Source organism: Nycticebus coucang, chromosome 3 (assembly GCF_027406575.1).
Source record: "Nycticebus coucang isolate mNycCou1 chromosome 3, mNycCou1.pri, whole genome shotgun sequence".
Taxonomy (NCBI): domain Eukaryota; kingdom Metazoa; phylum Chordata; class Mammalia; order Primates; family Lorisidae; genus Nycticebus; species Nycticebus coucang.
In genome coordinates, this window is record NC_069782.1 from 156843851 (window position 1) to 156862888 (window position 19038).

General features: G+C 41.3%; 1 long non-coding RNA gene across 1 annotated transcript in view; it reads right to left on the reverse strand.

Annotated features, from left to right (window-relative positions):
* The window catches only part of LOC128582122 (uncharacterized), a 41035-nt gene extending 22281 nt beyond the window's left edge, over positions 1–18754 (reverse strand). Inside the window, exons 1-3 of the long non-coding RNA XR_008378993.1 lie at positions 18711–18754; positions 10293–10425; positions 9662–9742 (exon numbers count right to left, since the gene is read on the reverse strand). This is a non-coding gene — a long non-coding RNA (uncharacterized LOC128582122). The remainder of the gene's footprint in view (positions 1–9661; positions 9743–10292; positions 10426–18710) is intronic.
* Positions 18755–19038: the final 284 nt, after the last annotated feature.

Consider the following 19038-nt stretch of genomic DNA (forward strand, 5'->3'; position numbering starts at 1 on the left):
TTCTTTGGCCACCTACATTCTTCATTATATTCTTGCTTTTATTTTACTAGAGTATATCCCTGAAGATTGTTTCAAAAAGCGTGGTCCACGTTCTGAGTGCTTGCAAGAGAGAATAAATGCATTTACGTTGTTCTCACTTTTAAATAATAATTTAGATAGGCTACAGGTCTTGATTCAGAATCTTTGAAGTTTTTAATTATTTCACTGATTTCTAGCAAGCTAGATTTCTAATCTCAGTCCCACCTGATTTTGTGTTGATAACGATTCTTTCTTGTTAGTGTTTAGTACCCTCTCTTTACCTCTCTTTTGTACGTTAAGTAGGGTTATGTTAGAAAACCAGCTTCTTTTCTGAGTTTTCTCGTAGGAAAGGGTTTGATCCAGAAGACTGAAAGTTCTCGAGCCACTCAGAGAGCAGGGACATGGGGCTGCTGGCTTCAGGTGCTCAGGAAGGACCATGTCCTGGCACTGCCACATGGCCACAGGTCCCCACAGCATCAAAGTGGTTGTTTCCAGGACTCCACATCTGCTGTTGCTAGCACTCACGTTCCAGCTCGGGGCTGTCACTGGAGAAAGTTTCTCCTTCTCTTCAGCACTCTCAAACTGGCCTGTCTGGTGTCTAACAGGAATTTTCTGATGAAGAAATGTGCCAAGCATTATTTCAAGAATTTCAGTCTATTTGGTACAAGGGAGAACAGAGAAAAGCAGGGATGATACTGAGAATTAAAAAATAATACCTGACACAGGTCGCAATTCAGAAGTTTCACTAGGGCATCTGGTGAGGTGTATTTTATCATTTCAGTTTGGCACATATATGATATCTAACCCATTTCTCAGTTTAGTGTTTGCTCATTTTCTCTTTCTTTTCCTTCTTAGAATACCTGCTGCACAGATGTTGAATTCTGGAACTAGAAACCTAATTTGTAGCATGTAACTTTGTCCTCACATCCTCCAACTGTTTGGCAGGTTGCAGTGCATGAAGGGAAAATCCCTTACCTGGATCTTCCAGCTCACTAATTTTATCTGTGCCCATCTCTATTTTATTATTCAGTCAAATTTATTGAGGATTTTCTTTGTTTACTTGTGAACCTTACCTTTTTTTGTATTGACTTGCATTGGTAATAATATTTTCATTTCTAAAATTCCAGTTTTTCTTTTATGTTAACAGATCTTTAATTTTATGGTTACAAATTTTCTAAAATAAAAATAATGAGGACCCTTATAGGACAGTTTTCAAATATCAATGTATCAATATGCCAGTTTTGTTTTCTTTGCGTTTTCTGTAGTTACTTTGGTGCCTCTATTTAATATCTGGAAATCTCTTTATCCCCTGTTTAGAACTCTGTTCACTCTTAGATACGGAGATCTAAACTGATCAGTAGTGGTAGCTGGAATTTCTTCCTCGGTCCAAATAAAAATTCCTGTTCTTTGTGTAGTTGATGGGGATTTTGATTACAGCAGCCTTGGTTCCCGAGCATATGTGAAGGGAAGGACATTCTCCTTTAGAATGTTCACGTAGCTGCTTTTTTGGAATGGATCCTTCCAGCCCGATTGACCGATGCCAATCTCCTGGAGCATCACCTATTCTTCACCACCCAGACCCTGTCCATTGTGTGCAGTGCTGCCCTCAGGGGTCTCATCCCTCCACAGAGGGCAGCGGTGAGACCCGGGATGACTGCAGCTTTCCTACACCCTCAAAGCTGATCCCTTAGCAGGGAGCCTGGGCCCAGCTCTACTGCACAGGCCAGTGGGAATAGTTCTTGCATTCTTGGTGGAAGGAACACTTTTTAGGAGGTACTGCCTTCTCCTCTCTGAGACATTTCTCTCTCTGTTTCTGATGTCCATCTGTCTTCTGCTTTACATTTTCCAGAATTTTCTCCATGCCTTTGTCTATTGCTGACCTTTCAAATGTTGTATTGGATTTGTCTGGCCTGGGTATTTCTTACATCATTTCAATGACAGTGAGTTTGGAGGAGGGTAAAGAAATAATCAGAATAGCAGAGTAGACTGGAAGAGCTCCTCTTTGTTTGATGCTTTAAAAAACCTTATCTTCCATACAAAGCATTACACTCACACATTGCCATTGTATTCACTGATAATGTTCAGAGCTGGACCTACCTCTAAAGGGTGTGGAAGTGGCTTATACATTCTGACATCTCTTAGAACCAAGAATAAAATAACTTCAGACTGGCATTCGGCTTCTGGCAGGGGCTGGAGAAAGGAACAGACCCAGGACAAGGTTGAGATGGCGGCCGAGTAACAGCTTCCTTGCATCTGGGCACCGTGAGTTTGGGGAGATAGTACTCCAGGCATCTCTGGCTGGTGGGATCTGCCCATCATCACCCCTGAGAGGATACAGGGAGTCAGCGAGAGACTTCTGGACCCCAAGAGGAGGACTAAAACAGTGGAAAACCGGCAAGTGGTCGCATGTGTTCAATCTGTCTAAACCTGCCCGCAACTGTAAGTTCAGTAGCAGCGAGACTGAAAACCAGAAAGGCCTTACCTGTGAACTGTTTTGGTGTCTTTGGACTTGGCACTCAGTTGAACTGCCTTGGGGAGAGCCTGAGCGGGAGTGCGGAGAACTTTGGCCGTTGTCTGGGGCCCCAGTCTGAGCCGCTGAGCCAGATGGCGCTAATAGTGTTTGGCTGTGGGCCACGGGGAGCCATTGTCAGCCATCTGCCCCAGCAAGCTTGGCCCTCAGGGTTGCAGAGCTAGAATAGGGTGGGAGCTGGTAACCCAGCAACCGAGTAGCCTAAGGGTGAGGTCTGAGCCACGCTGCAGCCCTAACCCTCAGGGGCAGAGTGAGACCGGTTTTGGCACACTGGGTAAGTGGATAGCCACTTCAGCAGTGATTCCAACGACAAGCACTTTCCTGGGAAAGCTTCTGCTCAGCAAGTTTACAAGTTCAAAGTGCCTTTTAAGTGGGCAGAAGAGAGATTTAGGGTGTCTACCTGCTGGGGTTTGAGAAATCAGCAGCCTTCAGTTGTATCAGAACCACAGTTCATAACCCCAGAAGACCATGTGTTGCCCAGACAATATTCAACGACATATACATACTGCTTTTTTTTTTTTTGGTTTGGTTGTTTTTTTGTTTATTTTGATGTTGTTGATGTTGTTTTGTTTTTTAATTTCAACCTTTTCTGTACAGATCTTTTTTCTTTCTCAATTTTTCTAGTTTAATTATAATTTGCCATTGCTACCTTTTTAAATAACTAGAACTTCATTTTTGCTACTGTTTCTACCACTATTATTTGGTTTTTCACCCAATTTTATCCTGTAAAGTTTTCTGTTTGCTTGTTTTGGTTTGATTTATAGCATTTTTGTCTTTCCTCTCTACTTGGTGGAGGTGGGGTACTGTGTCTGATCAGGTTGGTAAAGAGCTGCTGACCTCAAGGGAACCACCCAACTGGGCACCTCCAGAAGGTGTTTTTTTTTTTTTTTTTTAAGGTTGTGTCAAAGTACCATACTGTACACCTATATTGCTCTGTCTCCCTATTTGTGGGCCTCTCTTCTTTTTGTCAATATTCCTTTTACCCATCCCCTCTCTTTTCTCTATTTTTTTTTCTTTTCACTCGGTCCTCCTTTCTTTCATCCCTTTCTTACTCTTCAACCTTCTCACCCTTCTGGTCCTGTATCAAAAGGACTCATCTAACCCTTAGTCCACAGGCACGAGAACTTAAAGAGCAAGAGGAAGTGAAAGGAAAATTAGGGCAAGGAAACAGATAAAAGAAATCACTCATGAGGAAGAATCAGCAGAAAACTCCAGGCAACATGAAGAACCAGTCCAGAACAACCCCGCCAAGGGACCATGAGGTAGCTACTGCAGATGATTCCATCTATAAAGAAATGTTAGGAATGACAGAAAGGGAATTTAGAATACACATGTTAAAAACAATGAAAGAAATGATGGAAACAATGAAGGAAACTGCTAATAAAGTGGAAAATAACCAAAAGGAAATCCAAAAACAGAATCAAATAAGAGATGAACGATATGAAGAATATAAAAAGGATATAGCAGAGCTGAAGGAACTGAAACAGTCAATTAGGGAACTTAAAGATGCAATGGAAAGTATCAGCAACAGGTTAGACCATGCAGAAGAAAGAATTTCAGAGGTAGAAGACAAAGTTCTTGAGATAACTCAGACTGTAAAAGAGGCAGAAAAGAAGAGAGAGAAAGCAGAACGTTCACTGTCAGAATTATGGGACTTTATGAAACATTCCAACATACGAGTTATAGGAATTCCAGAAGGGGAAGAAGAATGCCCCAGAGGAATGGAAGCCATACTAGAGAATATTATAAAAGAAAATTTCCCAAATATCACCAAAGATTCTGACACACTGCTTTCAGAGGGATATCGGACCCCAGGTCGCCTCAACTCTAACCGAGCTTCTCCAAGACACATTGTGATGAACCTGTCCAAAGTCAAGACAAAAGAAAAGATTCTGCAAGCTGCCAGGAGTAAGCGCCAGTTGACCTACAGGGGCAAATCCATCAGAGTGACCGCAGACTTCTCTAATGAAACTTTCCAAGCAAGAAGACAATGGTCATCCACCTTTAATCTACTTAAACAGAACAATTTCCAGCCCAGAATTCTGTACCCTGCTAAGCTAAGCTTAAAAATTGACGGAGAAATCAAATCATTTACGGATATACAAACATTGAGGAAATTCGCCACAACAAGACCAGCTCTACAGGAAATACTTCAACCTGTTCTGCACACTGACCACCACAATGGATCAGCAGCAAAGTAAGAACTCAGAAATCAAAGGACAGAACCTAATCTCCACACTGATGCAAAAGATAAAACTAAGCAATGGACTCTCACCAAATAAGACGAATAGAATACTACCACACTTATCAATTATCTCAATAAATGTTAATGGCTTGAATTCCCCACTGAAGAGACATAGATTGGCTGACTGGATTAAAAAACACAAGCCATCCATTTGCTGTCTGCAAGAAACACACCTGGCTTCAAAAGACAAATTAAAGCTCCGAGTCAAGGGTTGGAAGACAATTTTTCAGGCAAATGGAATTCAGAAGAAAAGAGGAGTTGCAATCTTATTTTCAGATATATGTGGATTTAAAGCAACTAAAGTCAAAAAAGACAAAGATGGTCACTTTATATTGGTCAAGGGAAAAATACAACAAGAAGACATTTGAATTCTAAATATTTATGCACCTAATTTAAATGCTCCCAGATTCTTGAAGCAGACCTTACTCAGTCTGAGCAATATGATATCTGATAATACCATAATAACAGGGGACCTTAACACTCCTCTTACAGAGCTGGACAGATCCTCTAAACAGAAATTAAACAAAGATATAAGAGATTTAAATGAGACCCTAGAACAACTGTGCTTGATAGACGCATATAGAACACCCACCCCAAAGATAAAGAAGATACATTCTTCTCATCACCCCATGGAACATTCTCCAAAATTGATCATATCCTGGGACACAAAACAAATATCAACAGAATCAAAAGAATTGAAATTTTACCTTGTATCTTCTCAGACCATAAGGCACTAAAGGTGGAACTCAACTCTAACAAAAATGTTCGACCCCACCCAAAGGCATGGAAATTAAACAATCTTCTGTTGAATAACAGATGGGTGCAGGAAGAAATAAAACAGGAAATCATTAACTTCCTTGAGCATAACAACAATGAAGACACAAGCTACCAAAACCTGTGGGATACTGCAAAAGCAGTTTTGAGAGGAAAATTCATCGCTTTAGATGCCTACATTCGAAAAACAGAAAGAGAGCGCATCAACAGTCTCACAAGAGATCTTATGGAATTGGAAAAAGAAGAACAATCTAAGCCTAAACTCAGTAGAAGAGAAGAAATATCCAAAATCAAATCAGAGATCAATGAAATTGAAAACAAAAGAATCATTCAGAAAATTAATGAAACAAGAAGTTGTTTTTTTGAAAAAATAAATAAAATAGATAAACCATTGGCCAGACTAACGAGGAATAGAAAAGTAAAATCTCTAGTAACCTCAATCAGAAATGATAAAGGGGAAATAACAACTGATCCCACAGAGATACAAGAGATCATCTCTGAAGACTACCAGAAACTCTATGCCCAGAAATTTGACAATGTGAAGGAAATGGATAAATATTTGGAATCACACCCTCTCCCTAGACTCAGCCAGGAAGAAATAGAGCTCCTGAACAGACCAATTTCAAGCACTGAGATCAAAGAAACAATAAAAATCTTCCAACCAAAAAATGCCCTGGTCCAGATGGCTTCACTCCAGAATTCTATCAAACCTTCAAGGAAGAGCTTATTCCTGTACTGCAGAAATTATTCCAAAAAATTGAGGAAGAAGGAATCTTCCCCAACACATTCTATGAAGCAAACATCAACCTGATACCAAAACCAGGAAAAGACCCAAACAAAAAGGAGAATTTCAGACCAATCTCATTCATGAATATAGATGGAAAAATTCTCAACAAAATCCTAGCCAATAGATTACAGCTTATCATCAAAAAAGTCATTCATCATGATCAAGTAGGCTTCATCCCAGGGATGCAAGGCTGGTTTAACATACGCAAGTCCATAAACATTATCCACCATATTAACAGAGGCAAAAATAAAGATCACATGATCCTCTCAATAGACGCAGAAAAAGCATTTGATAAAATCCAGCATCCTTTTCTAATTAGAACACTGAAGAGTATAGGCATAGGTGGCACATTTCTAAAACTGACTGAAGCTATCTATGACAAACCCACAGCCAATATTTTACTGAATGGAGTAAAACTGAAAGCTTTTCCTCTTAGAACCGGAACCAGACAAGGTTGTCCTCTGTCACCTTTACTATTCAACATAGTGCTGGAAGTTCTAGCCAATACAATTAGGCAAGACAAGGAAATAAAGGGAATCCAAATGGGAGCAGAGGAGGTCAAACTCTCCCTCTTTGCTGATGACATGATCTTATACTTAGAGAACCCCAAAGACTCAACCACAAGACTCCTAGAAGTCATCAAAAAATACAGTAATGTTTCAGGATATAAAATCAATGTCCACAAGTCAGTAGCTTTTGTGTACACCAATAACAATCAAGATGAGAAGCTAATTAAGGACACAACTCCCTTCACCATAGTTTCAAAGAAAATGAAATACCTAGGAATATATCTAACAAAGGAGGTGAAGGACCTCTATAAAGAAAACTATGGGGCGGAGCCTGTGGCTCACTCAGTAAGGCGCCGGCCCCATATACCGAGGGTGGCAGGTTCAAACCCGGCCCTGGCTGAACTGCAACAAAAAAATAGCCAGGCATTGTGGCAGGCACCTGTAGTCCCAGCTACTTGGGAGGCTGAGGCAAGAGAATCGCTTAAGCCCAGGAGTTGGAGGTTGCTGTGAGCTGTGTGATGCCACGGCACTCTACCGAGGGCCATAAAATGAGACTCTGTCTCTACAAAAAAAAAGAAAACTATGAAATCCTCAGAAAGGAAATAGCAGAGGATATTAACAAATGGAAGAACATACCATGCTCATGGACAGGAAGAATCAACATTGTTAAAATGTCTATACTTCCCAAAGCAATCTACCTATTCAGTGCCATTCCTATCAAAATACCAACATCGTACTTTCAAGATTTGGAGAAAATGATTCTGCGTTTTGTATGGAACCGGAAAAAAACCCGTATAGCTAAGGCAGTTCTTAGTAATAAAAATAAAGCTGGGAGCATCAGCATACCAGATTTTAGTCTGTACTACAAAGCCATAGTGGTTAAGACAGCATGGTACTGGCACAAAAACAGAGACATAGACACTTGGAATCGAATTGAAAACCAAGAAATGAAACTAACATCTTACAACCACCTAATCTTCGAAACCAAACAAGAACATACCTTGGGGGAAAGACTCCCTATTCAATAAATGGTGTCGGGAGAACTGGATGTCTACATGTAAAAGACTGAAACTGGACCCACACCTTTCCCCACTCACAAAAATTGATTCAAGATGGATAAAGGACTTAAACTTAAGGCATGAAACAATAAAAATTCTCAAAGAAAGCATAAGAAAAACACTGAAAGATATTAGCCTGGGGAAAGACTTCATGAAGAAGACTGCCATGGCAATTGCAACAACAACAAAAATAAACAAATGGGACTTCATTAAACTGAAAAGCTTCTGTACAGCTAAGGAGACAATAACGAAACCAAAGAGACAACCTACACAATGGGAAAGGATATTTGCATATTTTGAATCAGACAAAAGCTTGACATCTAGGATCTATAGAGAACTCAAATTAATCCACATGAAAAAAGCCAACAATCCCATATATCAATGGGCAAGAGACATGAATAGAACTTTCTCTAAAGATGACAGACGAATGGCTAACAAACACATGAAAAAATGTTCATCTCTATATATTAGACAAATGCAAATCAAAACAACCCTGAGATATCATCTAACCCCAGTGAGAATGGCCCACATCACAAAATCTCAAAACTGCAGATGCTGGCGTGGATGTGGAGAGAAGGGAACAAGCTAGTATAACCTTTCTGGAAGGAAGTATGGAGATACCTCAAAGCACTCAAGCTAGACCTCCCATTTGATCCTGCAATCCCATTACTGGGCATCTACCCAGAAGGAAAGAAATCCTTTTATCATAAGGACACTTGTACTAGACTGTTTATTGCAGCTCAATTTACAATCACCAAAATGTGGAAACAGCCTAAATGCCCACCAACCCAGGAATGGATTAACAAGCTGTGGTATATGTATACCATGGAATACTATTCAGCCATTAAAAAAAAAAATGGAGACTTTACATCCTTCGTATTAACCTGGATGGAAGTGGAAGACATTATTCTTAGTAAAGCATCACAAGAATGGAGAAGCATGAATTCTATGTACTCAATTTTGATATGAGGACAATTAATGACAATTAAGGTTATGGCGGGGAGGAAAAGCAGAAAGAGGGAAGGAGGGAGGGGGGTGGGGCTTTGGTGTGTGTCACACTTTATGGGGGCAAGACATGATTGCAAGAGGGACATTGCCTAACAATTGCAATCAATGTAACCTGGCTTATTGTACCCTCAATGAATCCCCAACAATAAAAAAAAAAATTAAAAAAAAATAAATAACTTGAGACCACTTCAAGGAAACAGGATTGGACGCTTTGGAAAACAAGTAATTAAATCTCTTGATCAATACATTTTGCTGTCATTTTTCTAAAGATAAGATGTAAATTGGGTTTCTTGCTTTAAATCCTTTGTATGCAATTAGAAAATGTTAATATCACATTGTAAAAGCCTCTTTTGATTTCCATGTGTGTGTTCTTTATAAAAAGCTTTATTATATTTTTATTTGACAAATTACAATGTACACGTGTCTGTGTGCTTTAGCTAGCCAAATCAAGTTTTCATTAACTGCAATAACTTGACTCAAGTGATTATATGTCAGTGCTAATCTGGTCACGGTTATTCTCAGAATATTTACCTTTCCTATGGCCATGTTCAAACAATGGCATCCACTTATACTATGTACAAGTTAATTTTTTAGGAAAAATGGCTGTGAAATGTCTACTGTGTATTTGGTTCCTTGACAGTCCTTTTCAAGTACAATCCCACTCAGTATAGCCAACAGCCCAGGAGACCAGACTACTGTGCCCATTTTACAGATGAGGAAGTTGAGGCTTACCTGGTAGCACAATTGGAGTGGCTTGTAGATCTTCGGACATGGATCACTTTTTCCTTGTGGCTACTACATTCATTAAACAACCTAAGCAAGGAAATAAAAGCCTTTAAACAAGCATTTTGTTCAAATATATTGATATCTGGTAATTATTGGTGCTAGGCTTCCCACAGCAATCCTGCCATCTCTAGGCCCCAAAGGAAGTCAAGCTGATCACTTGTAACCACATGTTCCCCTCAGTTAAATTCTACAAGCTGCTCTACCCACGTGTCCTGAGGCTGCTAGATGGGAAATGATCTAGTGAAAGGCTCACTGGCGTGAACCACCGAGGTCAGATGCATTCAGGACCGCAGTCTGGCTTCACCTCTCCGTTGTCCTGTCAGTGATCCTGAGCCGTGGACTGCTGATACTGTCTTTCAGCAAACTGGGGTGACTCCCCCCTGATGCTTACTTTACTAACACTGTTCATGTGGCTTTCATTAAAAACGCACAGAATTTCCCAGTAGTTACACGGTGGACATGGGCCAGACCCAGAGCATGTTTCCCTGGCCCACGTGTGTGCCACGAGCTCTGTGGGCATCTTGCCCTGTGCTTGCCTTGTCGGCAGAGCATTGGAAAGAGGCGAAACTGAACTCACACTCGGAGGGGCCCAGGGACAGCTGGAGGCTGTTGGCCATGACATCACTCTCCAGCATGGCCAGAGGGCTTCTGTGTGGCGGGGCCAACCCTGGTCCCTGGAAGCACTTTGTGGTGGAGCCAGCCTTGGTCCCCTGGAAAACACTTTATTGAGGCATTTAACCAAAAGGATTAAAATTTAGTTTTATTACCACATAGAGAACAAGACAAAAGGATGAGGACAGTCACAAAGCCAAAGCGTGTTAGTGACGATAACAACTGTGACTCACTCCAGTGTTCCTATTAAAAGGTTTGCAGATGAGTAAATGTAAATTACACACAGTTCAGCTTTGCTTATACACACACATTAGACCAAATGATTTAGACATTGTTCAGGCAGAGAGTCTGACGGTCAGATGCTCATAAAATGAAGAGCCAATGCAGCACTATTCACAGCAGAGCAGGTCGGATTCTAGGACGGAGTACAGAACAAGAAGTGTACATTTTATATTGATGAAAAAACTAGAATAGGCTGTGGGGAATGACAGTCATCATTCTGTGTACCGTGACCAGCACAGGAGAACTTTAACAGGGAAAAATAATTAAGACTAAAAATACGAATTAATGAATCCAAAGTCATAGAGAGGGAATTTAATTTACTATCTCCAGCATTTAAAAATCAAATAGACCAAAAAATGTGAGCCTGCAGAGGAAATAATTAACAAAATGAGCAAGTTCAATCCCATACAAACACATGCATTGGGTCACGAGGGGTGAGAGTGGGCTCTTTATAGCCATGGTTTGTGAGAAGGTATGTACACACAGACAGCACAAACACGTCTGTAGGCAACAAATAAAGATTTTACTTTTCTTCAAATATCCATTAAAGATGTACAAAATTATCCACACGACAGGCAATACACAAGTCACAGAAAATCTAAATAAACTCTAATAGATTTCAGAGCATAGAAATTTTAAGCAGAGCTTTAATAACATTAGAAATTAATAACAAAATGATAAAATAACAAATTGATAACAAAATGATAAAAGAATAAAATCACTTAAAAATAAGCTTCTCCAAGTAACACAGCATTAAAAGATAAAACTATTCAAAACAAAAGGCCAACATGCCAACATGCATATTTGCTAAACATATTATATCAACTTAGAAAACCCAAAAGAATCAATGAGGAAAGATAATACAAGTTTAGGAGCATGTAAGGCAAACATTATATAAGGCACCCACACACAGACCCTGTAGGTATCAGCACAGACCGTTAGAAGCGGTTTAGAAATTTGCATCCCTCTTACATTAGAAAACCAAACCACACAAAGCACTTAGGGACACACCTATAAGCATGACGGGTCCCTGGAGAATCCAGTATTCTATTATTTCTAAAATGACATAAATAGGCAGAGCACTTTTACTTCTGCTTGTAAAGGTGGACCAAGGGCAACCCCAACCCAAATCCCAGGGGACCTTTATTGAATTTGGAAAATATTACCCCCAAATCATCTGGAAGACAAAGTTACAAAGAGCTGTGCACAAATGTCCACCATTCCCATTTCTTTTTGAGATTGCACAGAAAGTTCTCCCTGGTGCAGATGGCAAGACAGTCACAGAAAAGCTGAAAGAACCGATTGGAAAGGAAGAACCAAAGCTGTCATTTTTGAACATGATAAAAATAAATAAACAAGTGCGCGTCTCAGTAGCCCCCAATGATTTTCAGTTTAATTAAGTACTAGGTAATTTTAAAATTTCTCTAGGGATACCAAGGTAATATGCAAAAGCCATTCTTTGACATAGTAGTATAAAACAAAAAAGAGGTAAATTTAAAATATATCATTTTCAGTATGACAAAAACCAGAGTAAGCATTACATAAAGCCTGGGCAAGGCTTTCACATAGGAAACCATAGAATTCATCAAATCAAGTTGAAGACGATGTAAGTAATGAAGACATAAAGCCATGTGCATGAATTAGAGGAGGTAATAGCATAAAATTTTCAACTCTCCTAAGCTGATCCGTATATTTTGAGTGGGAATATAGCAGATCTAAGAGGGTCTCTGTGTGAGAGCTGATTCCAAAGCTGATTTAAAAACTCACATGAAAACCCAAAGTGCCAAGAAAAGGTCTGGTCATCTTAAAAGAAAAGAACAAGTAGGAAGAATTGCTTTATAAGAAATTAAAGCTGATTACGTTATAGTAATTAAGACAGTGAGTATTAGCAAAATGATATTTAAGTAGGTCAATGGAACTGAATTAAAAGGTCTGACACCAAACCATGCAGATATGTCAATTGATTAATGACAAAGGTGCAATTGCAAAACGTTGGAGAAAAGTATAGTTTCTCAAAAACAGTGTGGGGAAACTTCGAAAGCCCGTACAAGGAAATAAATTAAATCACACCTCATGGTACACGCCAAATTCTAGTTCAAGAAATTAAAAGTGAAAAATGAAAGGATGCTGTGTTTAGAAGAAAAATGTCTTTATGTCTTCAGAATAGAAAAATATTTTTTAAACAGTACATAAAGGGCCAAGGAAGGGCAAGGGAGGGGGGAGGTTTTGGTGGAGGGAGGGTAACGGGTGGGGCCACATCTATGGTGCATCTTAGAATGGGTACAGGCGATTGCACTAATGTACACAGCTATGATTTAACAATAAAAAAAAATCATATGTATATGCCAGGAGAAGTAAACCCATTTCAGCTAACACGATATTGTCTTGAAATATGTGTAATATGATTTTTTTATGAGAAAAGAAGCATCAAGTAATATCATATTCTACTTTTTAGCAGCATGGTTCAAAGTAGGTAATTTCCTTTTTTTTTTTTTTTTTTTTTTTGTAGAGACAGAGTCTCACTTTATTGCCCTTGGTAGAGTGCCGTGGCGTCACACGGCTCACAGCAACCTCCAACTCCTGGGCTTAGGCGATTCTCCTGCCTCAGCCTCCCGAGTAGCTGGGACCACAGGCGCCTGCCACAAGGCCCAGCTATTTTTTTGTTGCAGTTTGGCCGGGGCTGGGTTTGAACCCGCCACCCTCAGTATATGGGGCCAGTGCCCCGCTCACAGAGCCACAGGCGCCACCTTTTTTTCACGTGTACTCTTATGCTGTGTCTGACTAAAGAAATTAAAGAATTCTGTTCCACTCAAATGTTCCTGTTGAATTTCTGTGTCAATGTAAATGAAATTTATTTAAAGTTTTGATGTGTTTATTCCAGCTTTAGGAAACTAAATTTTCTATAAAAAGAGTATACTTCTGCAAAAAAAAAAAAAAAAACATTAAAGGTAGCCATAAAGGAATTGGTTAACATGTTTGAACATCTCAAAATAAGAGCAACTTGTCATCTATAGTCACCAGGAATAAAAGGACAATCCACAGAATGGGAGAAGATGTTTGTAATTCATGTACCAACAAAAGTCTCAAACCTGGAGTGTCTGAAAGATCTCTATAAAACAACAGGAAAAAGAAAAACAACTCCAGTCAAAATGGGCAAAAGGTATGAACAGACACTTCACAAAGGATAGAATCCAAATAACTAATACTACATTGACCTATAGAAAGGCATTCAACTTCATCAGGCATCAAGGAACTGTAAATTAAATGCACAGTCAGGTTTGTCCCAGGTTACAAACATCTGAGGTACATCCAACTTGCACCTCTGAAGGGAGGCTATTACAGTCAGTCCCAGAGTTACAGACATCCAGATGAATGGAGCTTATACGGGTAATAGGCAAATGTACCTGTTCCTGCTTACATGCAAATTCAACTTAAGGGCAAACTTACTCCACCTCTCTCATTTGCAATCCAGGGGCTGAAGATAATAAAATGAAGTGTCATGTCATACTCACTTGAAAGGCTAAAATGAAAAAGATAATCAATACAAGAAAAGTAGTGAGGATGCCCTGTAAAGAATGTTTATGCTGTGCTGGTGGGAGTGTAGATTTGATATGCGAGAAGGGCTGTGGCATCGTCTACCAGTCGGAAACACATGCAGGCTCTGAAGCATGGCAGTCTTTGTGCTCTGGAAGACATACACAAGAACCCACAGCAGCATTGTTTATCAGTGTCAGGCGGGAAGCAATCCACATTTTTAGCAACAGTAGAACAGATACACACATTGTAGGATATTAGTTCTGTGGACTGTGTCGTGTTAATGAACATGATTGAACTAAAATCATACATGACAACGTGGGTGAGTTTCAAAAACAGAATGAAAGAAGCTGGATACAGAAGAATATTGAAGCCCTTTTCTAGAAAGTCTATTTATACGTTAGTTCACTTATACGAAGTTCAACAATGTGCAAAATTATATGGGTGTTTTAGGATGCATACTCAGGATACAATAAATAAAGGAAGGGCTACGATAGTCCTACAAGCCAGGCTGATGGCTCCTTCTGTGGGGACCAGTGTATCGGATCCTTGGGACCCGGGACACGAGCCCTCTCCAGGCCCCCAATATTCCATTTCCTGATCTGAGTGCTATTTTAGGTGAGGGTTCATGTTTTAAACAATTTGCCATGTTCTGCATTTACATTTTACGAATTTTTCATACATGCATTATATTTCATAATAAAATGATCTAAGAAAGTGAGAATGTTTAGAAAAGAATAAATTAGTCAAAATGAGAATAGTGAGCAAGCTCTTGGCCTCCTGTGTATTAATGGACATGATAAACCTGCAATAATGGAAGTGGTGTCCAGGAGCAGATGGCCTCACCAGTGGCACAGAACGGGTCACCCTGTGCCCTGCCTCAAATGTGCAAGTGCTTAGGACCTTCTTCACACTCCCGAGGGACAGGTTGACTACTTAATAAATGGTACCAGGACAGATCGCTGGCTAAGTACAAGAGAATATTGAACCTGCCCACTCCTCTCCCATCATACAGCAACACAAACACTGGATAAAATGCTAGGCTAAATATAAAAATCACTCTGAAATCCCAAAACCAGAAAAAATAAAAAAAATTAAAAAATATAAAAATTACATAATAAATCATATTAGTTAACCTTTGGGTAAAGGATGGCATTCTAAATAAAAAGAAAGAAGAAGAAGAAAAGAAAACTAAGGGGGGAAAACAACATAGTAAAAACACCAATAAAATAAACATTTAAAATGTCTAATGACAAAAAGTTCAAATTTAAAAATTAAAAAAAAAATGTGTCCAACTGGTCCAATCATATTTCAAACCAGTATGACATAGAAGGGTGAACATCCTTCGCAGACTGAATGTGCGTGTGTGGTCTGTGTGCGTGTGTGTGTGTGTGTGTGTGTGTGTGTGTGTGTGCGCGCTGATGAAAAAGTGCTCACCCTTGAGGTGGGGCCAGGTAGTTATGAATTGGGTAGATATGAGCGGGTCGTGGTGAGTAACAAGCTTCAACCTTGCAAGTAATCAAGTAATTAAAGGTTAGAATAAGATGATCCTATTTGTCACCTATCAATTTGTCACGAAACTTTAGGTGCTTATTTTTAAATACTGGCCAGAATACTGGGGTAGTCTTCTCAACATGCTGATGAGTTGTCCATCTGGGACCAATTTGCCAATGAGTCTCAAGAACCACAAATCTGTTTCTTCTCTCGTACCAGTAATTCTCTTCCTGGAAGCCTCTTTCAGGGAAATAATGAGAAATATGGACAAAATGTAATGCATAAACGTGTTGCTTCGCTGCATTACTTATAATAGCAAAACACTGGCTGATCTGAGGTCTAACGCAAAGAGTGCAAACTCTGGCTCACCTACAGCAAGTCTCTCTGCAAACTCCAGAATCATATTTGTAAACGGGTTTAATACTGTTGGGAAAGTATTAAACAGGGGCAGGGACAGATCCAGATTTGGGGGGCCTTGAAGACATATTATACAACTTGTGTGGCCTCTAAGAGAGAGAATAAAAACCACCAGTCCAGGACAGAGCCGCAAGTAGGTCAGAACCCTGAGGTTTCAGCTTCATTTGCTTCTTAGAAATCCCTGACTGAATACTAAATAATAAAGTTTTCTTTTTTTAAATACAAAAATACATGTGTAATAAAAAAGGGACTGAAATAAAGGTACAGCATATTCACTTTGGGTATTAGAATAATGTTCAATATACATCTTATTTTTATAACTCATTAATTTTTTTAAAAAACAAAACAAATTTTCAGTAAGGAAGCAAAGGGAGGAGAGAGAGGGAAATAAAAATGCCAGGCTTTAGTAAGGGATGGGGTGAGTGAAGGCAGAGAGCCGGGCTCGACCCCAGGGTGACAGTGGCTGGAAGGTGAGAACGTCCTGCTCTCAGGGATCAGCTGCTTTCTTTCCGTCACTAGAGATTTGGGCTTTTGTAGAGTAGAGAGTTGGTGGAGTGTTAGCGCCCCGAGGACCTGGCGGTCAGTACCTCAATTTGCTATTAAATCTATGAGGGTATTATAATACCAACACCTGATTATATATTGTTATAGTTTGTCGGAATTTCCAGCCCTAAGTAGTCCTTGAATACAGAAATATTTTCCTGCTTGACAAGTCAACAGGGGGAGGTGTTCCCCAGGGAAAGTGAACTGGGAAGCCAGCAAGAGAGGAAACCGTCAGGAGGAGGTGGGATGGACCCAGCGGGCCTGAGAGGGATTCAGGCTGGGGCAGGGGCTCCGAGCAGCAGGCCCCTGGGTTCTTAGCAGAGAGACCCTCAGACGAGAGGAAGACCCTCCCCTGCGGCCAGGACCTTCTGGCTGGACCTTCTCACCTTCCCCGCCCCCGTACTGCCACCCTAGTCACAGAGAGTGCCACAGAGAGCTGTGCCTGATGGGGGAGGGAGCGGCTGAAAGGGATCACATCAAACGCCTGAGCAAGCTGGAAGGCCATGCCTGGCCACGGAGAAGCCAGATGAGTGTCCCCATGTGCTTTGTGACTGAGTTACTGATTCGGAGATGAGAGCATGTGAGGGTGGGGGGCTCCCAGCAAAGGTAGCTCTGGCTTGTAAAATAAGGGAGCCCCTTTCCTCAGCGATAAACCAAGAGATCAGGACATTCCTGGAAGGTTATTCAAGTTCTAAAATCCTAGAAGTCATCAAAGAAGCATTGGGCAGGTCCACCTCCTTCTGTCCCAGGGTCAGTTGGGCAGGTCTACCTCCTTCTGTCCCAGGGTCAGTTGGGCAGGTCTACCTCCTTCTGTCCCAGAGTCAGTTGGAGGCAGGTGAGACACCCACAGAGATGCCAGGAATTAGGAGAGAAGGGGAACAGGAAGCCTTACAGGGAAGTAAATCTCTCCCCATTCCTTACTCCAAAGAGATCTAATTATTACTTCTCCATAATCTTAACTGTTCAAAAGGTAAGATAGAAAAAAAATTAATTTTATTAGCAAAATTTACAAGATTAATATTACTGAGAATTCCATGTTAAATGTTAGCATTAAATATTAAAACATATTAATAAAATACTAGATTATTAAAGCCTAATATTTAATGTAACACATTAATTGGGGGAATTGCATCAGTTTAAACATAAAAGAGAAGATAGAAGATTCTAGTGACCTTTACAAAGCGGGGTGACAATGGCCACCAGCTGGAGGCTGAGCTCAGTGGAAATCAGACATGGGTTTCCACAGTCAGGTCCCCAGGGACTGGGCTAGCACAGGCGGAGGCTCAGATAAAGGGCTGCTTAGCAGGAGGTGGGTGGCTTGAGGGAGTGAACAGGGAGGGCTCAGGGATTCATAGCCATAGCCTATACAGGGTCTCAGGCCCAGGAGGCCTCTGCCCAGAGAAGGGCTGTGGGGGCTGTGGGGCAGGGAGTAGCCTCTGCCCAGCCCACTGTCCCTCCAAGGTGAGAATACTAGGAGAGTGCACACGGGGCCTCTCTCCTCTCCTCTCCTCTGGGTCTCCCGCTCTGGCACTTGTGACTGGGACCCAGAGGGCAGGACAGGCCAAGGAGGCCCAAGGTTTCAGGCTCCCGAGCACAGCCAGTGAGGGGCCACCCCTGCTGCCCGCAGCACCAGCCCTCACTTACTGACTGGTCACAAAGGGCCCATCTTTGCTGTCACTGGGGCCATGTGTACACTCCCTGCATCAGCGCTGGCGGCTTTGCAAACCACACAACACCACAAGACGAGCCTCCAAGTGTGGGCAGCGTAGGTGCTGCTGGCTCCCCCGTGGTTGCAGCTCTTCCTTAGACACTGCTCTGCCCTCCGGTCTCTACCCACACAGAAAGCAGAGGCAAAGCCTTGGTGCCCTGCATAGAGGGAGGGCTGAAATTACATCCTGGGGCTGCTCCATCACCCAGTGGCCTTCAGCAGGGCACCCTCCTGCAGGGTCTGTGACTTTATGGATCTGGTCTAGGTGATTCCTGAAGTCCCCTCCACTCTCAGTCCTTCTTTTCCTGACGTGTGCACAGAATGCCCAGCACATGGCAAGGCACACCCAGTGTGTGTGTCCCCACCGCAGGAGACCCTCTACCCGTCTTAGCCCCACAGACTCACAGTTTCCAGACTGAGCAGCCCTCAGTTGTGGAAATACAGCTTGGTTTCCATTTCTTTAAAACCCTTAAAACAAGAGTGATATCATTTTTACATTAAAAATTGAGACTCATGGCTCAGCAAATGCATGAGTCTGTTTGGGCTGCCACAACAGAACAGCACACGCTGGGTCACAGAAACAGTGGAAACTCATTTTCCCACAGGTCTGGAAGCTGGAGTCCAAGGTCCAGGCGTAACCAGTGCTGTTTCCCCCGGGGCTACACACCTGGGCTTGTAAACAGCCGTCCTCTTCTCTGTGCGCACAGGGTCTCCTTCCACGCATCTGACATCA